General features: G+C 56.1%; 1 long non-coding RNA gene across 1 annotated transcript in view; it reads right to left on the bottom strand.

Annotated features, from left to right (window-relative positions):
* LOC120368640 overlaps positions 1 to 22,986 on the bottom strand; it is a 46,435-nt gene that overhangs the window by 2,257 nt on the left and 21,192 nt on the right. Inside the window, exon 3 of the long non-coding RNA XR_005582704.1 lies at positions 2,050 to 2,253. This is a non-coding gene — a long non-coding RNA (uncharacterized LOC120368640). The remainder of the gene's footprint in view (positions 1 to 2,049; positions 2,254 to 22,986) is intronic.

Below are 22,986 nucleotides of genomic sequence, written 5' to 3'. Positions count from 1 at the left end.
GTACTGGGTGGAGCTCAATTTGGCAAGCGAGGGACAGACACTGTCTTCAGGGGAGATAACGGAATCATACACATCAGAGATGGAAAAACAATGGCTTCCCCGGCAGGATCATTCCCTACCCTGTATTGCCGAAGGTCTTCTTCAGTCTAATGCCGAATTACCGCCGAAGCGGGACCCGCCGCCAAAGCGCAGCCTGGTCTTCGGCGGTAATTCGGTGGCGGGGGGGGGGGGTCCCCGCCGCGGGCCTTCGGGACACTTTGGCGGCGGGTCCCGGAACAGAAGGGGCCCCCGCCGCCGAAGACCGGGCTGCGCTCGCGCGGGTCCCCGGCCCCGGCCTCTTACCCGAGCGCGTCTCCGGCGGGGCCTGAGCTCCGCCCCGCTCAGAGCCGCGTGGTGAGGGGGCGGAGCTGGGAGCTCCACGCCGAGCGGAGGCAGCTGCCCCACCCCCTCACCACGCGGCTCGGATCGGGGCGGGGCTCAGGGGCTCGGCCGGAGACTCGGCACTTGATGCGCTGAGGCTCCAGGAGAGGGGCGGGAGCCTCCGCTCTTCTCTTGGGGGCCCCTGCGGAGCCCAGGGCCCGGGGCAAATTGCCCCCTTTGCCCCCCCCTCTGGGCGGCCCTGCTGCAGAGTGGCATTTACATTTGGCCAGGAGAGCGGACCATGAGTGAGAGGCAGGATTATCCTACCACATGCCAGCTTGTTGCAATTCATGCCCTCTCCCCTGGAGAAAATATGAATGGGATGAAAAGGGGCAGCAAGGCAATAGCATTAGGCCTAATCCCCAAATCTTCACATGATTTTACCCCGTCCCTAACTCAGCCAAAGCTTCCCTGAAGCCTGAGAAAGGACATAGTGAAAATTGAGTAAGGCCTTCAGGGTTGGGCTTATTAATATGTAGTTCTTAGTCCCCACACAGAGCCTTTCATCTTCATAGTGCTGTACAGGCATTAGTTAATACGTATGATGAACAGCACCTGAGCCCTCTTACATTTGAGCAATGGTCAGAGTGTTGAAAAAGAGGAATGAAAGTGAACATAGATGTAGAACCTGGAGACCAACATCATGTTTACTCCCAGTTTGCAAAAAAATTCACAGGTGCTGGGATATTATCAAGAGGGAAGTCTGCCTAAATTATCTACTGCATCCTAGTCCTGAACCAGAGCAATGAGGCAAGGAGAAGCCTCCAGACCAGCAGGTTCTCAGTAGGGTCACCAGACAGTAAGTGTGAAAAATCGGGACAGGGTGTTGTGGTAATAGGAGCCTATATAAGAAAAAAACCCAAAAAATGGGACTCTCCCTATAAAATTGGGAATCTGGTCACCCTAGTTCTCAGAGCCCTTAGGGAATGTCTAAACTGTGATCAGAGACCTGTGGAACAGCTGTGGCTGGCCCAGCTCAGCTAACTCAGACTATTAAATTGCAGTGTAGATGTTCTGGCCTGGGCTAGAGCCTGAGCTCTGGGACCCTCCATCCTCTCAGGGTCTCAGAGCCCAGGCTCCAGCCTGAGCCAGAACATCTACACTGCAATTTGTAGCCCAGCAGCCTGAGCACCGTAAGCCTGAGTCAGCTGATCTGGGCTCTGAGATTTGATGCTTTGGGTTTTTTAGTGTAGTATAGACATCCCCTTAATGGCTTCTAACTCTCCTGATCATTTGCTCTCCAGACTGACATGAGATCGCTTCAGTGGGATAGTGGAACTATTTTTCACATGGGAAGAACACAGGGGTGCTGGCATCTTCTGCCAACCTGGCTGCACCAGCTTCTTGGCCACAATACCCATGGATGGAGCCCAGGAGTCCCTGTGCCTGGCTCTGCTGTACAGATGGTGTGTAAATGGTGGAGTGGGATGGATAATGTCCATGGCAGGGGAACATGATTGCACAAGATTTGGCACCACTTTTTACTCCATTTTCTGATCAGCACTAATAGAGGCAGACAGTGGGCTGGGCTGCTAGTGCTTTTGCCTACTGAAGTGCTTGCAGGGACCCTCACCCATACACATGCTCCAGCTGCTCCTCTCTGGGAGCTCACCCAGTGCAGTTACTTACCAGTGAGACTGGGTGTTCATGGCCCAAGCCGGGCTCCCGCTCCTTCACTTTCACAGAGCAGTCGGTCTGGTATGTGACTCTGGGAACAGCTGCGTGAACGAGACAGACAAACAGGAGGCTTCCGGGCCCCTTGCTGGAGTGACTGTGTGATAGCTCTGGCCCCTTCCTTTCATCTCATCGAGTTACACAAAGGTTGCCACAGAACTGTGTGTAAAGTCAAGCGAGAATGTAGAAACTGGCCCTGAGGTGCCCTCCCCAGCCCTTCATATCCCACCTCCGATTGACACCCAGCAATGATCTGCCACCATCCTGAACTGGAGTGAAACAGCGCCCTCCACCCCGCCCCCCACACTCACCATCCCCACCCTGGGAAGCCATGTTTATGGAGAGAGTGAGCTGGGGGATGGGCCCAGGTGTGCAGGGTCCTCCCTAGGGTTGGTCTTACACAAATTCACCAAGAGCTGCTGCCTGGGGACCCATCAGCTCGGGCAGCTCCTCTCCAGCAGCCAAGCCTGCACCTCCTCCCCCTCCAGCGCGTGGGCCTGGGCCTGGCTGCCGCAGTGCAGGAGCCATGTCCAGGACGTGATTTCGACAGGCCAGGTGGCTCTAGCAAGCTCAGCTCCTTCACACCATCCAGGCAGGGGGAATGAACCCATGAGCCCAGCTCTCTCTCTACACCCCGGGGCCAGTACTCTGCTGTGGCTCTGCATTTCCTTCTCTGGCTGCCCTTGGCTTTCACCCGGGCCTGAGCTAGGCATCCTCCTCTCCCCTCAGCATCTCCAGTTAAACAGCTGCAGCTCGCTGACCGGCCTGTTCACCATCTGCTCCAAAGAGCATTGGGCTGCCCCCATTAGAGTAGCCACAGGATTACAGCAGGGTCCCAGGGTGCTGTACACCCAGCCGGGCAGGCAGGCCCTGCCCCAAAACGCTTACACTCTAGCTAGCCCTGACCGACACGGGGAGGGGAAGGGCTGACAGCCAAGCAGAGTGACGGAGTGGCTCAGGCTACAGCTGTTCCTGCTAGGCCGCTCGGGATGGGGGGGTTCGTTTCCCAGCATTCCTCTGAATACAGATGTTTTCTGGAGCGGGATCCAGACAGAGGAGGGTAAAATGTTTTCATTCCAAACGCTCAGGGTCAGGTCATGGTTTGTCTAAATGGCTTTTGTTGCTGTAATTATCAGATTAGCAGATCTCTGGCAGCATGTTTAGGGGCAGCAGCATTAACCCTTTAGTGCCCCCCCGCTCCCCCAGCGTTCCCCCCAGACAGCTGGGGCAGCTGCTTTGCAGAGAAAGGGGAATAGCAGAGTGAGGAACAGAGCAAACACCAAGCCCAGGAGTTACTCTTTGCTCACGAGTTCGGGTGCCCAAAGGAAATATGTGCAGCCCGGAGACCGGCCAGCCAATATGGAGAGGGCAGTGGCTGCAAGAGGCCAATGCAGTTCTGGCCTATGCATGCAGCAGCATGAAGTCATTGGGGGTGGGGGAATAGCCCCTCGCGATATAGCTCTGGTGCGACAGCCTCTGGACTATTGCATTCACTTCCAGGCACCTCAGAACCAGAAAGACACAGGGAGCGCAGAGAAGAGCAAGAATGGGGCTGACGGGGAAGGAGAGATTCAATATGACTGAGTGATGAGTGGGGGAGGCATGAGAAGCCAGCAGAGAAGAACTGATCCATGGGGCCCTGGGGCCATGACTAGGGAAAGCAGGATGAAACGTTTGAAAAGACATTTAGTTTGAATATCAGAAGATGCCCCTAAGCCTGGGACATGGGAGGGTGCACCACAGAAACCAGCAGGGAACACACCACACTGGAAGTGAGGAGACCGTCCAGCTGGGAGTGGCAGCCTGCAGCCAGAACAGCCACCTTGGCTGCAGCTGTTTCTCTCACCCACATTTAAAGGAGCAGCTATCAGAGGAGCATAACCCCATTCGGCTGGAATCCCACCTTTCTGAGGGGAGGGGCCAGGTGAAGCCATCATGGGGAGCTGCTGTATTAGCTGCTAGAACTTGAGTCCAGATGCTTTCTGCACCAAGCTGGTAGGAGCCCAATGAATGCACCGCAGGGAGTGATCCTGCACAGCCTGGGGCCAAGACTGACTCCATGTAACCCAGTAGGCGCTCTCCATTTCAAACCCAGTTTCTTGACTGCTCCATTTGTCTTCTCTGCCCACCTCTGTGTCCTGGGGGCATCCCCTGGTCTCCTTGTGCCTGGAGCAGCCTCACATTGACTGTTCTGGAGGTTCCTAGCCCTGCTTCTTCGGACGGGCCAGCTACTCCAGGAGGGATTCCAGCTGGAACTAACACCCCTCACTGTCCGCTCTCGCTCATGTTGGCCTCCTCTGAGCCTCCCTGGATCAGGAGCTCTGGCAGCATCTGGGCCATTGCACAGTGTCAGGTAGTGAACACACTTAGTAAGTAAAAACTGTGTGATGCCAACAGGCTTCAGAGCTGGCATCATCCTTCTGCTGTCCTGGCTTCCTCCTCTCTCAGGGCACATCCCGGCTTGGCTAGGATTTGGGGTGATTTGCAAGGGGTACGGAGGAGCACAGCCCCTCAGGGCTGTATCCTTAGCGTGTCCCCTCTGCAACAGAAGGATGGGAAGAACTTCTCTAGGCTTCCCTTTTCTCAGTCATGCAGGGAATGCTACAGCCCCCGTAACAAAGTCTTGTCCCTAAATAACATATTGGGACTAAATCTGTCCCCAGAGCTTCATCCTCCTTGATGAACATGAGTCTGACCTGCCTGGCACACTCTTTTCAGCACAGCACTGCCTGCTCTGGGGACGAGGGGTCAGGGATGATGGAAGAGAGGTTCCCCGGGCCCCAGGGGCTCCAGAGCCCACTGCTGGACTGATACCCGAATCGGTCTCACTTCCACCACAGGAAACAGGAACCAGCCCAGGGTTTTGCTGCTCTGCTCCCAATTGCTCAGGGAGTCTGCCGCCAGCACACCTGCTCCAGGACAAGAACCAGAGACCTGGGGTGAGTAAAGCTCCCATCCAACATGTTTACATTCCGCTGTCTCCAACTGCTTTCCCCGGGGGGCGACGCGGGTGGGGGGTGAGGATCTGCTTTGTGCCAGAATTCTTCCCTTCACCTTTCGTGCATTCCTGTCAGGGCTCTGGGGGGGAGGCACTGGTGCCCACTAGCTCCCCAGGAGCAAAGGCACCAGGCCACAGTCCGAGCGGGTGCAAATCCACTGGCTTCACATGCGAATCACGCCAGGCCCCCGGTGTGAGGGAGGGTGCACAAGGGCAGCTCAGACTTATCCCAAGGAAGAGGGACGCTGGAGAACAGACAGCTCCACAGAGCCCGGTAGGGCTCCACAGCTGGGGATGCCTCTGACAAGCACCTGGGGTGCTCGGACTCAAGGCAGCTCTTTTCCCCAATTCCCAGCTCATAGCAGAGACCAGACAGTCCTGCTCCCGCCGCTGCCTGCTCCTTGCTGGCTGCTGTGATCCACACCAGGCTCTCCAGCCAGGGCTGGGCTTAGCAGAGGGAGCTCTCAGTGCTGGCTCCCCATCACTACCAGAGCCAGTGCCAGGCCCTGGTTCCCAGCTTCAAAGCCCTCCAGGGCCGGGGCCCATCTACCTAAAGGAGCCCCTCCTCCTCTGCCCCACCCCAAGGCACTGGAGCTGGAGATGAGGCTCCTCCATGAAGGGCACCTACCTGGGCAGCACTTTGCCCCAAGCACTTGGGTCTCGCTGCCGTCAGAGCCATGGGCAAAACTCACCTGTCCCCAGCAGGCTCCCATCGGGCTCGGGAGCCCATCTCCTCCCAAAGCAACGAGAGCACGGGGCTGAGCAAGCCTGGCCCTGGGGCTGCCGCAGCTTAACCCTCCGGCTGGAGACAGCAAGGCACCAGTGCCATGAGTGCCGGGCCAGTGGGCTGGCAGCACTGGAGAGAGGAGAATGCCAGGGCCTGGGGAGGGGAGACAACCCAGGGAGACGGGGGGGGGGGTGACAAGAAGAGCAGAGGAGGGCAAGGGGCAGAAAGAGGAATCCGGTGTTACCGGCGCAAGGCAGTCTGGCTCTCGGCTTTGTCTGTCAGCACCCAGCGGTGCCGATGGCACTGACGCCCCGCGATAGACAGAGACAGCCGGGCCTCTCTGAGGGGCACAGTCAGGCTGCCCCTCGCTGGCCTGTTCAAGAGCACTCAGAGGCTGAACTCTGGTGCCAATTAATGTAAGAGATGGATGGTGCAGGCAGGGAGTGTGCAGGCTTCCCTCACAGGACACAGCCAGTGCGCCCAGTGTCCCTGCTGGTCCAGCCTAGGGTCCCCTCTCACACACACAAAGCGCTGCCAACACCCCTCCATCCCAGCCTGCAGCCACACACCCTGCGATTCCAGCCCTGGGCCCCCACCTCGGTCAGTGCCCCTCCATCCCGACACAACCCACCCCTGCGATTCCAGCCCTGGGCCCCCACCTCGGTCAGTGCCCCTCCATCCCGACACAACCCACCCCTGCGATTCCAGCCCTGGGACCCCACCTCGGTCAGTGCCCCTCCATCCCGACTCACAACCCACCCCTGCGATACCAGCCCTGGGGCCCCCACCTCGGTCAGTGCCCCTCCATCCCGACACAACCCACCCCTGCGATTCCAGCCCTGGGACCCCACCTCGGTCAGTGCCCCTCCATCCCAACTCACAACCCACCCCTGCGATACCAGCCCTGGGACCCCCCACTCGGTCAGTGCCCCTCTATCCCGACTCACAACCCACCCCTGCGATTCCAGCCCTGGGCCCCCACCTCGGTCAGTGCCCCTCCATCCCGACACAACCCACCCCTGCGATTCCAGCCCTGGGACCCCCCACTCGGTCAGTGCCCCTCAATCCTGACACAACCCACCCCTGCGATTCCAGCCCTGGGACCCCCCACTCGGTCAGTGCCCCTCAATCCCGACTCACAACCCACCCCTGCGATTCCAGCCCTGGGACCCCCCACTCGGTCAGTGCCCCTCCATCCCGACTCACAACCCACCCCTGCGATTCCAGCCCTGGGACCCCCCACTCGGTCAGTGCCCCTCCATCCCGACTCACAACCCACCCCTGCGATTCCAGCCCTGGGCCCCCACCTCGGTCAGTGCCCCTCAATCCTGACACAACCCACCCCTGCGATTCCAGCCCTGGGACCCCCCACTCGGTCAGTGCCCCTCCATCCCGACTCACAACCCACCCCTGTGATACCAGCCCTGGGACCCCCCACTCGGTCAGTGCCCCTCCATCCCGACTCACAACCCACCCCTGCGATTCCAGCCCTGGGACCCCCCCCACGGGCCGTGCCCCTCTATCCCGACTCACAACCCACCCCTGCGATACCAGCCCTGGGACCCCCCACTCGGTCAGTGCCCCTCCATCCCGACTCACAACCCACCCCTGCGATTCCAGCCCTGGGCCCCCACCCAGAGCTGTATCGAAGCCCCTCCCCATAGTGACAGGCCCCCTCGCCTAGGCTGATATTGAGACATCACCCACTGGGCCAACATTTGTGTGTCTTGCTCACACCCGTTCAGATTCCAGTAGCTCGTCTGCTCAGACTGACCGCGCTGACCTGAAAGGCCACCGGGCCGCTGCAGCTGTTGCAGGCCCCTGCTTTCCAAGTGCAAACATCTTGCCTGTTCTCCACACCAGGCAGATTGTGGGGCCTCACACGAGCTGTGCGGGAACTGGACTTTCTGTTCCATGGGAAAGGCTGAGATTTCGCAATTTGCTCCAAATGGTTCGTGGGCATCCCCACTGTTAGCATGACGGATTATCTCTGGGCTACTCTGAAAAACCACTCTGTGTGCACCGATTCAAGCCAGGCTGGTTTAGCGCTCAGTGGGTTCTGCCAGAGAAATCTCCCAGTGCCCTTCCCTGCCCTCCCGGGCGAACCCAGGGCCACCAGCTCGATCACACGCCAAGCACCACCTCACCCAGGTCCAGGTAGGCCCAGGGGCTGCTAGGGTGGGATTTGGCTGGTCTCTGATCTGTTCAATCATGGTAGAACTCAGCTCCCTCCCCGCCCCCAAACTGCCCCCACCCCATGCAGGACACAGAAGCATAAAGAAAAGCAAACTGCCATTGGTAACCAGTAAGGCAGGAGATCCCAGAAAACGTGTCACACAGTAAAGTGCATCTTTAATCTGTGAAACGTTTCTTAAAATATAACATTACAGCAAAGTGTGTCTGGCCAGCTTCTGGAGGAAAGGAAACGGGAAGAGGTTAGTCGGCCTGCGACTGAGAGAGAGGAGAACACACAAGGCTCATGGGACTCAGTGGGGCACAGAATCACCATGGCTGCACCTCCAGACTCCGGATCTGACACAGACTGAACAGAAACAGGGACGCTAGTGCAAAATTCTCCAGAGCCCCCAAATCAATCCTCTCTAGCTGTCACTGACCCACTGCAGCTCTTTCCACCCCCGTACATCCCTGGGGGGGTGGGGATGGAGCAGAATACATGATGTGGGGGGAAGAAAGGAAGTGGGGAACTGGCTGGGCCACATGGGGTCAGCTCACACTGGGGCTCCAGGCCCTGCATGCTCCCATCTGGATCGTGGGGGGACATACAAGCAAGAATCAACAACGAAGTGTAGAAGGAAGGGAATAATACTTCGTCCCTCGGAGCTTGTCTGCATGAGCGCTGCACCAGGGCCAGGCCACCTTCTGCCATGGCAGCTACACGCACGTTATCTGTGTGACGATGCAGCTCCCACCCCCACAACCCACAGGCAGACCCATGGCCAGGACCATTGTGGGCAACCAATACAGCAGAACATCAACAATACAGGTGACTTTGATACAGCTGCTCCAGCGAGCGGTTGCTGGGCTATGGGCAGGTGCTGCCTGTCACAGAATCCCCGGGCGCTGCTCTGGAACTGCTCCCCACCAAGCCAGGCAGGACTCTGGGGAGCCTCCTCTCCCTTGGAGCAGCCTGTCTGCAGGGCAAGAAGCTCCCACGGCTTCACCTCCTGGGTCTCTCCTTGGAGCATTCAGCATCCTCTGCCCCTCCGTGCGCTTCCCACAGCGAGTCCGCCCAGGCGGGGTCCTGGGGAAGCCACAGGGTCCTGCACCCCCACTTCGCAGTCAGACGTGACTCTCAGCCAGCCAGTAACACAGAGGTTTATTAGATGACAGGAACACGGGCTAAACCAGAGCTTGTAGGTACAGCGAACGGGACCCTTCAGCCGGGTCCATTCTGGGGGGCAGTGAGCCAGACAACCCCGTCTGCCCTCACTTCCCGTCCCCAGCCAGCTCCAAACTGAAACCCCCTCCAGCCCCTCCTCTCTGGCCTTTGTCTCTTTCCCAGGCCAGGAGGTCACCTGATCTCTTTGTTCACCTTTAGCTATTCCCTTGCAGGGGGGGAAGGGCCCCGGCCATTTGTTGCCAGGAGACAGAGTGTCAGTGATTTATGCACACTGGCCTTTATCCCACCACCTAGAGACTTAAGAAATGCACAGGGGAAACTGAGGCACCCACACAGTATTCAGAGGAAACATTAAGAACAGTCCCACTTCGTCACACTGCCATTCACAAGCTGCAATGGTCAAGGCAGGCCCATGTGGATACACGAAATAATCTAGAATCACTTTGCTGTAATGCATAACTCTGAAAGCACTGGGTGCTCCAGGGCAGGCAGGTAGGAAGCCCTGTTCTGTGTTACCCACAGCCCAGTTTGGTTTACTGCCTGGGGGTCCTGCTGTTTCATTGACCTAGTGCCTTCCTGGTACAGGAGTTTAACACCACACTGTACCTAGCCCACCAACACCCTGGGAGGCAGAACAGGGCTCCCAGCAGCTTTAAGGAACTGGGGAATCAAGGCACAAGGAGGTTAAGTTATTTGCTCAACGTTGCACAGGGAGTCTGTGGTAGAGAAGGGAGCTGAAGCCTAATCTTGCCAGTCCTAGTCTGGGGCCCTGACCACTGGACCATCCTCCCTGCCCTTCCTAATGCAGCGGTTGCTTTTTTTCCTGCTTGGCTTACTGGGTTTTTATTGCTGAATGTTGTTATTGATATGACAGGCCCATCGCGGGGAATGTTTGCACCACAGCAGGAGTGAGCCTCCCAGCCTGGCCAGTCAGACCAACACTAGTGAGACAGCTGAGCGTGCAAAAACAGCCGAGCTGCAACTTGGGCTCCCAAGCCTACCTGGCCAAGACCCGGGACTCTGAGCCCCACGCCCGCACTGCTACTGTCAGCACAATAGCCTGAGCCCTGCCAGCGCACGTCTGGCCGCCTGGTCCGGGAGCATCGCACCCAGCTTCAGTGTAGCCGAACCGGAGAATTCCCAGCTGAGCGCAGGTCCCCAGTGCCAGGCACTGCACACACCCACACAACCCAGGGCCCCAGCAGAACTGGAATTAATTTGCAAACTTAACCCCATTAAATTAGGCCTGAATAAAGCCTGGGAGTGGCTGGGTCACTATAAAAAATAATTTTCCGTCTGTTGATATTCACCCCATCTTGTCAACTGTTGGGAATGGGCCACATCCACCCTAATTGAATTGTCTTGTTAGCACTGATCCCACACTTGGTAAGGCAACTCCCATCTCTTCATGTGCTGTGTACACACACACACACACACACACACACACACACACACACACACACACACACTGCTTACTGTATTTTCCACTCCATGCATCCAATGAAGTGGGTTTTAGCCCACGAAAGCTTATGCCCAAATAAATGTGTTAGTCTCTAAGGTGCCACAAGGACTCCTCGTTGTTTTTACTGATGCAGACTAACACAGCGACCACTCTGAAACCTGTTGCCAACAAGGAAAGTATCATTGCCAGCTGCAGGGGGAGCTCTAGCACCCACATACCAGGAGCCTGGCAGGGAATTACCGCTAGGCACCCTGCCCCCCTACAGGTGTCACTGCTCGGAGCCGCACTCCCACCTCTCGCCCCCAACGGCCTCCCAGCTCCCCTGGGGGAGGGCCTGGCACCAGCTGCAGGAGCACACTGCTTCTGTTGGAGAGCCAGGCTAGAGGAACGGGGAGCCAGGGTTCCCAGGTGTAAGCAGGTTGCATCTGGACAGCTCCATGCAAGACTCCAGCCCCACCTTCCAGCACCAGAATCCCTCCCCCTCCCCAGCTGCAATCTGGAAGCTCCAAGCCTCCATCTCATTCCATTTCAGCCCTCCTAGGCCCCCTGTGTCCCCTACACCCCACCACACGCACAGAGCAAACCCCAACAGACACCTGGACTGCATCACTGCCTTCCCGAGTCTCCACCCACTCCTGGTGTCTGCTATGGCCTCACTTGTCCTCACAGCAGGGCAGGGCCCAGCTTATCTGCGTTTTTTGTGACGTGCCCAGTACACTTGTGATCTCCATAAAATAATACCTGGTCAGCCCCAAAGGGAATAAGCACAGGGGGACTGGCCAGTACCCTACAGGTTCACAGCACACTCCTCTCCTCAGCCTCCTTCTCATGCCCCAGAGCATCTCTCGCCCTCTCTGTTGGCTGGAGGGGTGAATGTATTCCGTGTGTCTTGTGGTTTTATGCCACAGGCTGCCCTCTGCCTAGTACCACTGCATTCTGCTTGTGCTTTGGGATCTGCAGGAAAGATGAAATCCCACCAGATAAAGCTGCATCATCTCATATTGCGCTCCCTGCCCCAAGAGGTGTCTCCTGGCCCATGAGCCGGAGTGATGCTCTGCCCGGATGCCAACCCATGACACTGCCCGTTTCACAGCTGGCAATGGGTCATCCCCTCCTGAGCTCCTTCATCCCTGACTGGGGCCAGAAAATGGCTGTTAAAAGCAGGGGGCCCTAAATGCTTCCCCAGGAGCTGGTGGAAACGCTTTGTGCCCTGGTCAGGTCCATGACGCTAGGCAGGCAGGTACCCAGTGTTCAGAGCTCCCAGCTTCTCTGAAAATCGTGCTCTGCACAAGTCTCTGCCCAGCCACACTTCGGAGGCTGGTGAGTGCAAGCGCAGACTCAGCGTGAGCCCCCTATGCCAGCAGGGCCAGCAGCTCTGAGCATCCTGCCACGAGCCCTCCAGCAGGGCTCCCCTGAGGCCAGCAGGGAGCTTCCTCCCCACAATGTCCTGTGCTGCCTCCTCCCTGCAGCAGGGCCGGCTAATTCGAACAGTTTCAACGGGGCCCCGGCAGGGATGATTAAAAAAAAAAAAAAACCACACACACACGTAAAAAAATATGAGGGGCTTGTACTCACCGGGCGGTGCTCCGAGTCTTTGGCGGCACTTTGCCGGTGGGTCCTTCACTCGCTCCAGGTCTTCGGCGGCACTGAAGGACCCGCCACCGAAGACCCAGAGCAAGCGAAGGCCCCATCGCCGAAAACCCGGAGCGAGCGAAGGCCCCAGCGCCGAAGTGCCGCCGAAGACCCAAAGCGCCGCCAGGTGAGTAAAAATTAAAAAGGTGCCTCTAGCCAGGGAAGGGATCTCACTGGGCGCAGGGCCCGATTCGGGGGAATAGGCCTAAAGCCGCCCTGCCCTGCAGACAATCAGAGAACACCCCTCAGGACAGCCTCAGGGAGTTCGCTGCACAGCAGTGTCCAGTCAGTGCCAGCTGGGGCTCCAGCGTCATGCTGACAAGGATTGGGCAAGAGACCTCCAGCTGCCCCTGCACCGCGAGGGAATATGGACCGATGGGGCTTCTGGACCCCGGTATGAGGCAGATTTACTGAAAATGATGTATTTAATATTAAAAATAATTTTTCACTGTTTGCCTGGCGTCAGCCTGAGCACTTACTCACCCGGGAATTCAAACAAAGGCAGGCCTGGCTCCCAGCCAGGGGGTCGGGCGCTGGGTGGTCGTGTCCATCCAGGCCGCAGACCCGCCTCTGGGTCACTCTCGGGTTTGTGACATGATGTCTCAATTTATTTATTGGCAATGTTTGAACAGGAAATGCTAATGGTTTGGGTTTGCGGAGACAGCTGGAGGGGTCCGGCAGGAGCTTCTGGGAAGGGGACTTCTCCTGGGGGCGGGAGGCGGGGCCCTCTGGTGCAGCTCACTACTCAGCTTGGAGCGCCGGTTCCCCTGCAGCCTGGGGACAGGGGTCGCCAGCAGGCAGTGACAGGGGTGGCGAGGGTCCTGCTGGCGCCATCGCTTCACTGAGTTCCCGTTCTAGTGCCTGTCACTACAGGAAACGGTGTGAGAGCGAGGTGCACCCAATGCACCCTGAGGCAATCCACTGACTCCAGCCACTGCCGTAGAGTGTCCCGGGCAGCTGAGCATGGGAGGGAGCAGGAGGAGGGTGATGTGTGACGGGAGTTCAGGTGTGTGTGGGGGAGCAGGCCTGCATGTGTTCCACTCTAGCCCTTCGGGTCAGGCCCAGTTCTGCTCGTGGGAGGGACGTACTGCCTTGCCTCCCGTTGGAGGGGGGTCGAGAGGTGCTGGTGCAGTTTGGCTCTGGAGTGGGCTGTTCCTGTGTTTGCTGATAAGAGAGGAGGTGAAGCTTGACCCAGGAAACCAGACAAGATCCCCAGAGATAAACTCCCTGCAACAAGACAAAGGCACTGACCTTTCTGCAGCCCGAGCCACTGCATTCCCACAAGCACAGCAGCTACTGACCCTGGGGAAAGCACAGCACAATAGCCCAACGAGCCGGGTGCTGGAGCCCTCCTAGGGTGAGTATCCACAGGGACCACGCCAGGAAGTCACAGTGTAATAAATGATCCCAACTGACCAGGCTAATTGTGCAGAAATATCAGCTGCATTTTAACCAGAACGCCCCATTGATATCGGGGGGCCGGGGGGAGGGTAGATTTTTGCCTAAATACTGATGCAACGATATAACCCACTGTAATTATTTATTTAACATTACGAGTGCACTTGGTGCTGGGCAAAAGGCAAAGATGGAGGCAGTCTGTGCACTTAAATGTTTACAATGGACATGACATTCCCCTCTGTGCGGGGAGTGCCCCAGGCCAACGCACCACTTAAACCCTGTGTCCCTGCAGACAGCAGCTCACAAGCCACAAGCCGGGTCGGGAAGCAAATGGTCACGCGTGTTCTTTACTTGGAATTTTTTAATCAAAAGATCTTGGCATAAATGTGGCTTGTTTAAAAACAACGTCCCCCATTTCGCTTAGCAGAGACTCCCAGGCCATTCTGTAATTGAGGTGTCGCTCCAGCATGTCCCCGGCAGGGCTCGGAAAGCGGGACTGCTGGAACTCTCAAGGAACAACATCAGGCTGGGCTCTGTAATCTCTCGCTCACACCCTGCCTCGCAGCCCACTCTGAATAGAGCCCTGGAAATGACATGGTGGCTGCACCATTCACAGGAAACCATGTTCAGAAAAACAAAACACCCCACGATATATCCAGTCGATCCCTCCCCCACAACAAGAGTTTGGCCAAAAATGCTCAAACCCAGGTGCCTAACGATAAGCTGAGAAAGAAAAGCGGATTCGGTTACAGACGTGCTGAACGGCCTCGAACCCCAGTGTGGCCAATGGGACCAGCAGGGGATCTGCGCTGTTGTGACATCAAACCAGGAGAGGGTGCAGGAGACCAGGCTCCATGCCCTGCTGCTTCCCAGGCAACCTTGGGCAAGTCACTCAGCCTCTCTGGGCCAGAGTTACAAAGGAATTTAGATGCCTAAAGATGCAAATGAGAGCCTCCTGGGACTCTCAGAAGCACTTAGGCAGGTTAAGGCCCTGCCTCCTGTTGATTCTAGGCGGCTCAGCTGCTTCTGAAAATCCCATGAGGCACCTGTCTGCATTTTAGGTGCCTAAATACCCTGGAAAAGCTGGCCCTGTGGGCCTCAGTTCCCATCCGGGCAATGGGCATAATAGCATAGCTCTTCCTCACAGGAGTGTGTGCAGCTAAATACATTGCAGATGGGAGCGCTGAGCACTTCAGGTAGCCAGCCCAATTCTGCTTAGGAGCCTGACTTCAGGCACCCAGATCTGAACAGTTTTGGGGTTAAATTTGGAATTGACATCCCACAGGAACCTGGGAACTGCACAAGCCAGTGGCACACCCCCTCTAAATACTGTTTCTCTACAGAAACGAGAAAGTCAAGATGGCTGCTCCCATAATTTTTTTTTAAAAGGCCGGCTCTTAAAATGGCCGGTCCATGCAGAATTCCAAGACAAAGCAACTGTCTTTAAGGCTGCACTGCTCAGAGAGAGGGAATTCAGTCCTGGGCAAAGAGCCAGCACAAGGCCTGTGTGCGTAAGAGGGACAGGAGCGGTACATAGGCCGGAGGGTTTACGTGGGAGCAGCCCATGGCCCTGTCCTGGCCCTTGACATGGGCTGTAGTCAGGGGCGGCTCCAGGCCCCAGTACGCCAGTGTGCTTGGGGCGGCATGCCGCGGGGGGGGCGCTCTGCCGGTCGCCGGGAGGGCGGCAGGCAGGCTGCCTTCGGCGGCATGTCTGCGGAGGGTCCGCTGGTCCCGCGGCTCCAATGGACACTCTGCAGGCATGCCTGCGGGAGGTGCACCGGAGCTGCAGGACCGGCGACCGGCAGAGCACCCCCCGTGGCATGCCGCCGTGCTTGGGGCGCTGAAATCTCTAGAGCCGCCCCAACTGTAGTCTCCAAGCAGCAGTGCCACAACATTTTGAAACCTCCACATTGGATGCAGAACATGAGGGTTTAAAACTCTTCCCCGGCCCCCCTTTCTCCTACTGGAATAAGCAGGGTTGGGGGGGCATGTCTGCTGCAGTGCAGTTTCCAATGAGGAAAGTGGGTATGCCACAGCCCATGCCAGGCGCCCAGTGACTGGCACCCAGAAATGCAGCCTAGACACACAGGACCTGCTAAAGGCAGGGGACTGTGGGGAGCACGGCTGGAACTCCAGACTAGAAATTTGCTTTCAGGACTGCTCAGGTTGAACTCAAGGTGCTATTGGACAATGGGACGAGATCTGTGCAGGGGCAAATTATCCCACACTCCAAATTCCTACAACTTCCTCTGCAGCATCAGAGACAGGATTCTGGACTAGATGGACCTTGTGACTGGTCCAGTCTGGCAATTCCCACATTCCTATGTACACAACAGCCCCCAACACACTCTGGAGTAACACGTGCCCACTGTCACGAAGTGTGGGGGAGACAAGGCCTGGCACCCCCGGCTTTCTGCGATTCACCAGGACTCTCAGCCAGCCAGTAACACAGAAGGTTTATTTAGATGACAGGAACACAGTCCAAGACAGGTCTTGCTGGTACAGACAACAGGACCCCCTTTAGTTAGGTCCATCTGGGGGCCCCAGGGAGGCCACAGCCCCGTTGGGAAGCCCAAGCCCCGTCGGGGAGCCCCTCTACATTTCCCAGCCAGCTTCAAACTGAAAGTCCCTCCAGCCCCTCACTCAGCCTCCCCCCGGCTCCTCCCCCAGCCTTTGTGTCCTTTGTTCAGTGTCCTGGGCAGAGGTGTCACCTGGCCGCCAACCCCCCTCCTGGGTTCTCATGTTACATGCTCAGGTACCTCCCTTCCCCAAGGCCGTCCCAGCCCAACTCCCCTGCAACCTTCCCAGGTCAATGCTCCCTGCTCAGCATTCACAGACACAGCAAGAACATTCCCACTTCGGCACAGCCAGGTGCTACAGGCCAGGCCAGCTCCCAGCAGGGTGGCTACACAGAGCTGACAAGTGATGAAGAGGACGAGAGAGTAACCAGAGTCTGTGTTTTACACTTACTGGGCCGTACAAACCATCAATCTAATTGGACATTTTCTATACTTACTATGGGCCACCCTTACTCAATGACAGGGGCTTTGCCCTGCGAGCAGTCCCAGCCAGGCAGTTCTGGTCCGAAGCCCATTAGGCATCTTTCCACCGACTTTGCTGAGCTCTGGATCAGGACCCGAGTATTGTCTATGTCCCTCTCTGACTGGGTCTTCTCTGAGTAGCCGTCTCTCCATTGGGATCTACCCTCTCCCCCTCCCTTCTCCATCAGCACAGGACTCTTCATTGATTGAATTTCCTCTCATTCCATGTTCCCTCTGAATGGTCTAAGAAGAGGCCGAGAGCAGACAGTATTCCCCACCCAGCTGGTGGGGAGTGGAAGAGGAGGCAAAGAGTCCTGGCCAGTGACCGAAGAGTGAGGAACGTGGCCTGGAACATCTGAGAGAGAGAGAGAACGAACAGGGGTACAAGGTGCTGCATTGCCTCCCAGGTGCAAGGGGTGTGATGGGATGGGTGAGGAATCCCCTGGGAAGCCCCATTCACAGGCCCTGTGGGGAAAAGTGACAGGAGTGAAGGGAAGTGAGGCTGCAGAGACCCAGGTAGAGAACTGCAGGTGGGACAATGGGATGGACTTGTTCCAAGATCCCTGCAGTCCCAAGTGGAGTGAGGAAAGTGGATGGATCCAAGCTAGAGAGAGACGATGGAGAGGAAGAAGTTTCTTCGGCACGTGCTTCCACCAGACAAAGTGAGGCAGGAGATGGAGAATAAAATTAAAAGGCCAAATCCTGGGTTCTGCCTGACTCAGCTTCTACTCTGAGTCAATGAAGCAAGCAGGTCCGATCACAGCAAAATCCTCCCTGCATTGGCTTCTTCCTGAGAGAGAGGGACCCCTGGGAGCATAAACATCCCAGAGAAGTTGGTAGCACTGACCGCACACTGCTTGAGTTCAGCACAAGTGATGGGCATTCACAGTTCAGAGGGCATGGAGGCCTAGCCCTAGGCTTGCCCGCTGTCTAATCACACAAACCCAAACACCCTTGCCCCCCCCGGCCCCTTCTCCGAGGCCCCGCCCCACTCACTCCATCCCCCCTCTTTCAGCCGCTCGCTCTCCCCGACCCTCACTCACTTTAACGGGGCTGGGGCAAGGGGTTGGAGTGCGGGGGGGGGGGTTGGGCTCTGGTCTGGGGCTTGGGGTGCAGGAGGGGGCTCCAAGCTGAGCCTTGGGCAGGGGCTTGGGGCGCAGGAGGAGGTGAGGGGAGCAGGCTCTGGGAGGGAGTTTGGGTGCTGGAGGGGGCTCAAGGCTGGGGTAGGGGGTTGGGGTGTGGGAGGGAGCCAGGGGTGCAGGCACCAGCCGGGCGGTGCTTACCTTGGGCAGCTCCTGGGCAGCAGCGCAGCTCCCTGCCTACTCTGGCTCCGTGCCACTCTTGGAAGCAGCCGGCACATCCCTGCCGGGGCCAGGGAGCTCCATGCCCTGCTCCCGCCTACAGGCACCACCCTCGCAGCTCCCTTTAGCCACAGTCCCCAGCCAATGGGAGCTGTAGACTCAGCACTTGGGGTGGGGGCAGCACGCAGAGACCCCCTGACCCCCTCCCCAGGGGCCGCAGGGACGTGTCGGCCGCTTCTGCCAGAGCAGGCAGGGAGCCTGCCTTAGCCCTGCTGCGCCGCCGGACTGTTAGTGCCCAAAATCTCCCAGTTTGGCTTTAGTAGCCTCTGGGAGATAGAGCCTGGTTCCGGGAGAGTCCCAGTGACACCCGGAGGGTTTGCAACCTGCACCCCAACCCCCTGCCCCAGCTCTGAGGCCTAGAGCCCCGGTCCCAGGCCTGACCCGAGCCCCTTATTCACTTTTCACCCAGTCAGTGGGAGTTTGTCTCAGTAAAGATTGAGTAAAAGTGGGGCAACGCACTCCGGATTTGGCTCACGAGTGTGCAAGCCGGCTGGGGAATCCTAAGGGGCCTCTAATTAAGGTGCAGTAAACCGGAAGTGCTTTGATAAAGCTGAATGTGAGGGTTAAGGACTGGCCCACATGGCTTCACAAGCGATCAAGAACCGAGAAGGAACCCAGCACACACAAACGCGTAGCGTAGGGCCAGTTACAGCTGCAGAGACAAGACAAGGGCAGTGAAATGCACCGAACGGAGTGAGGGGGGTAAGAAAGGGTTCCACAAATAGATCAGGGAAGGGGATAGTGCAGAGACAGTCAGGCAAATGATACATGTGAGGAGGTGAGTTTACTGATGATTTGGGAATGGTCGAACTTCTGAATCACTTTCTAAAAATCTGCTTTTAGCAAGAAAACAAGGACAAGAAGAAAAGACCATCAGGAATTGAGTCCAATCTTGTAAAATCAGCTCCTACTAGACAGCAGGGTAGGAAAGGTGGGGAAAGCAGAATGTCCCAGGTGAGATGCACCTTCGGACGTTGCTGACATTGCTAACAAAGTCAGCAGGCCACTGACCATGACCTCGGAGAGCAGAGGATAGCAGAGGGCTGAGAGGGAAATGTACTGGTCTGTAAAAAGGATGGAGGGTGGGAGAGGAGGAGCCAGATAATGACTGTCTGGAGAGTCCCAACTGGGGTCCCCAGGAAAAGAATAGCACAAATATGAAGCGAAGGATCTCTGTAAACATCTAGAGCATAATGAAACCATGAGCTATAAGCAGGATGGGGTTTGTAAATAACAGACCTCGCCAAACAAAACAACCCCTCGAAGACTGTTTTGAATAGAATGACAAGATTAGTGAGGGAAGGGGACTCGGCAGGATGTCATGAGAGGAGACCTTCAAACCCCAGGCCCTGCCTGCTCTGTGTGGACATTACAGAGCCCGGGACCCATTCTAAGGTAAGTTGCAATGCACAGCATCTGCTTGTGCACATACAGAATTGTCTTCCCCCACCACTGGCAACCACGCTTGGTAAGGGCAAAGACCTTCACGTTCAAACAGTCTAACACCTGCATCCTCCAGGCTCACGTGGCCCCAGAACACCCTCTCCCAGCCTGTTCTCCATCTAGATGTGCCAGCTAAGATTCTGGCCCTTACACACTAACCAGTCTGACACTCCAGTCCCGGTAATGATCGGGTTGCTTGGGAATGCAGCCCAAAGCGGGAAAGACCATGTTCCTGTCATTGAATAAACCTCTGTTTTACTGGCTGGCTGAGAGTCACGTCTGATTGCAAAGTGGGGGGGCAGGACCCTGTGGCTTCCCCAGGACCCCGCTGGGGCGGACTCACTGGGGGAAGCGCACGGAGGGGCAGAGGATGCTGAATGCTCCAAGGAGAGACCCAGGAGGTGAAGACGTGTGAGCTTCTTGCCCTGAACAAGTCTGCTCCAAGGGAGAAGAGGCTCCCCAAAGTCCTGCCTGGCTTGGTGGGGAGCAGTTCCAGAGCATCGCCCGGGGACTCCGTGACAGGGTGCGCATTCAATTAATGGCACATGCAGAGATGCTGGACTCTATAATGGGCACATGCAGGTGTGAGGATTTTTAACTGGCATCAGCACCTCCATAGCCCAAGTAGCTGTGATCTTGCATGTGCATATACAGAAGACAGGTAGAGTCCTGGCTGAAAGGTGACCTGTTAACCAGACTGGGGGCTGGACCTCCTGTCTTTAGCACACTGCAGAGTTTGCAGCCATGCACCAGATACTGGTTGCTATATCATGCCCCAAAGGTGGCTGCATTTCAGTGGTATAGTCTGGTTATAGTTACCAAGGCTGGCTCCAGGTTTTTTGCCACCCCAAGCAAAAAAAAAAAAAAAGTACTGCCACCGAAGCAAAAAACAAAAACAAACAAACAAAAATGGAGTGCTGCCCCTTCAAAAGTGCCGCCCCCCAAAGAACCGGAATGCCACCCCTTGAAAAGTGCTGCCCCAAGCCATGCTTGGAATGCTGGTGCCTAGAGCCGGCCCTGATAGTTACAAAGCACTTTGGGATCAACTGCACCATATGAAATCTTACTTGAAAATGTAATTCAAATGGGTTTGGATATGAGAGAGCCATATGGAGTGGAAACTGCCTGAAGGATCATGAACAGGGAGTTATGAGAAGCTAGTGGTACATGTAATATCTTTACATTTTTGTGAGGCGGCTGACTTTGTGGTGCATGACATTTTGGTTAAAAAACGAACACTGTGCAGTAAATGGGCCCTTCTGACCTTAAACTCTCTGAAACGATGTGGTGATGAAACAAGAACACATTGTGTTATTAATCAGAACACAAGAATTCACACAGCACTTCTCATTTTCACAGCCCCGTGCAAACGTTAGAACACTGATCTTTACACACCCACCGGTGGCAGGCAGCTGTTGTTATCACCATTTTGCAAATCAAACAAATAAACCACCCCGAACACAAAGACTTGGGGGAGAGAGTGAAACTGCAAACTAAGCACAAGCTGGCAGCACCACCGCGATGCAGCAAAACAAACCCATGAACAAAAAGCTTATTTAGTTTGGGGGTTCACCGCAAATACCAATTTTGGGCACAATATGAGTAGGCTGACAGGCGTGGCGCACTGCGGTGAGGGCCCTGCTCTGAGACATTTAGGAGGCTGCACATGACGTAGGTACGGTTCTGAGCACTGCAACACCATACAGATGTAGAGAAGTGGAAGGGACATCAGAAGAGCAGGGAGATTTAGGCTGAATAACAGAAAAGCATCCTAATAGAGAGATTTATGACTGTAAAACAGTCTCCCAAGAGAAGTGGAGGAAACCCATCCTTGGAGAGAGTTACACCTGGATAGGACACCGAATATCCTATAGGGAGCAACTCTGCATTGGCTGGAGGCATGGACTGAACACAGCCAAAGTGATCTGCTCCTCCTCTAATTTCTGTGATTCATTCACACATTATCATGGAGTCTATGGAACTGTCCCATTCTCCCCTTACTACTCTGTACTCCAGGTCCTTGCCAGACAGTAGCAAAGCCAATGACAAATTCTAAGGTTCATGTTGGTGTAACCCTTCTTCCATGTGGAGTTGGCAGGGACAAGGGCCAGGTTCAGTATCTAGGGGTTCCTTTCTAATAATACCACAAGAACCGGCTTGAGCCCCACCCAGTAACCTGGGAAAATTACACACCTGGGTCCCCTCTTGCAAGCACTGAGTCTGTGTGTAGAAAAGAAACTTTTAATAAAAAGGGGGACAGTAACCCAGCATTAACTTGGAAAAATGCCACACGCAGGATTCATAAGCATAAGACCATGAGCAAAACACCCACCCCAGCGTACATTGGGTAGTGTCCTTTACCTCACGTTCTTAAGTTCAACAACCAAAAGTTCCTTTAACATGCCCCTCCCTTCTCCCTCCACACTCACAGCTGTTGTCTTTGGTCAGTGAAGACCCAGAGTTCAGAGGTGCATTCACATGAGTTCACCTCCCACCCTCCTTCTGCTGCTCCACTCAACCCACTGCTCACTCCACTCAGGGCCGGCTCCAGGGTTTTTGCTGCCCCAAGCAGCCAAAAAAAAAAAAAAAAAGCCACAATCACGATCTGTGGCACTTCTGCTGTGACTCTACCACTGCCACTTCTTCAGCGGCAATTCGGCGGCTGGTCCTTCCTGCCGAGAGGGAGTGAGGGACCCGCCGCCAAAGAGCTGGACGTGCCGCCACCTTCCATGTGCCGCCCCAAGCACCAGCTTGTTACGCAGGTGCCTAGAGCCAGTCCTGACTCCACTGCAAGTTCTGGAATGTCTTGAGGTCCCAGTGATTTCAGTTCTCAGTGATTTCAGCTTTTGGTAGTGGAGCCTTGCTACTAATGCAGTCTGGGAACTCTCTTTCACCAGAGACACTGTCTCAAAGCAGGCCTAATACTTAGACCTCATTATCAGTCATTTCAGCTCTAATGGTCTGCAACAAAAGATTCTCAACTGAGCCTTAATCAGCTCTGTTTTTACCCAGTGGGGAGGGCCAAGGGATGCCTGGGACCCTCAGGCAACTCCTACACTACTGGGTACAAACTTTTCTCTCACCCTCTCTGGTCTCTATTGGGCTTTGCCACTCGTAGCCCCTGCTTAGCAAGTGCCGTTCAGCTGAGGGCTTTGCTGAGCACAGTTCTGTTGCCCTTGATCCCCACACCAGGATAATGCCCTGTATTACCCCTGCACCCAATAACAAAGTGACTTGCAACCCAACACTAGCCAAAACTGATCACCTGGGCCAAGCCGCCCCATCACCCTGCGCACCTAGGCAGGGTGGGCGTGTCTATGCAAACAAGGTCAGTTCATTAAGTCATCACTAGCTGTCAGGGGAGAGCTCATGCAGACTCTGCTTACATTGAAAATGCCCTTTGGAGCTCACATGTTTAGCCAAACCTACCTGAACCTCTTGGGCCCAGTTACATTTCAGGGTAAAATAA

Source organism: Mauremys reevesii, linkage group 7, assembly GCF_016161935.1.
Source record: "Mauremys reevesii isolate NIE-2019 linkage group 7, ASM1616193v1, whole genome shotgun sequence".
Classification (NCBI taxonomy): domain Eukaryota; kingdom Metazoa; phylum Chordata; order Testudines; family Geoemydidae; genus Mauremys; species Mauremys reevesii.
This window is presented reverse-complemented; position numbering and strand designations above follow the sequence as displayed.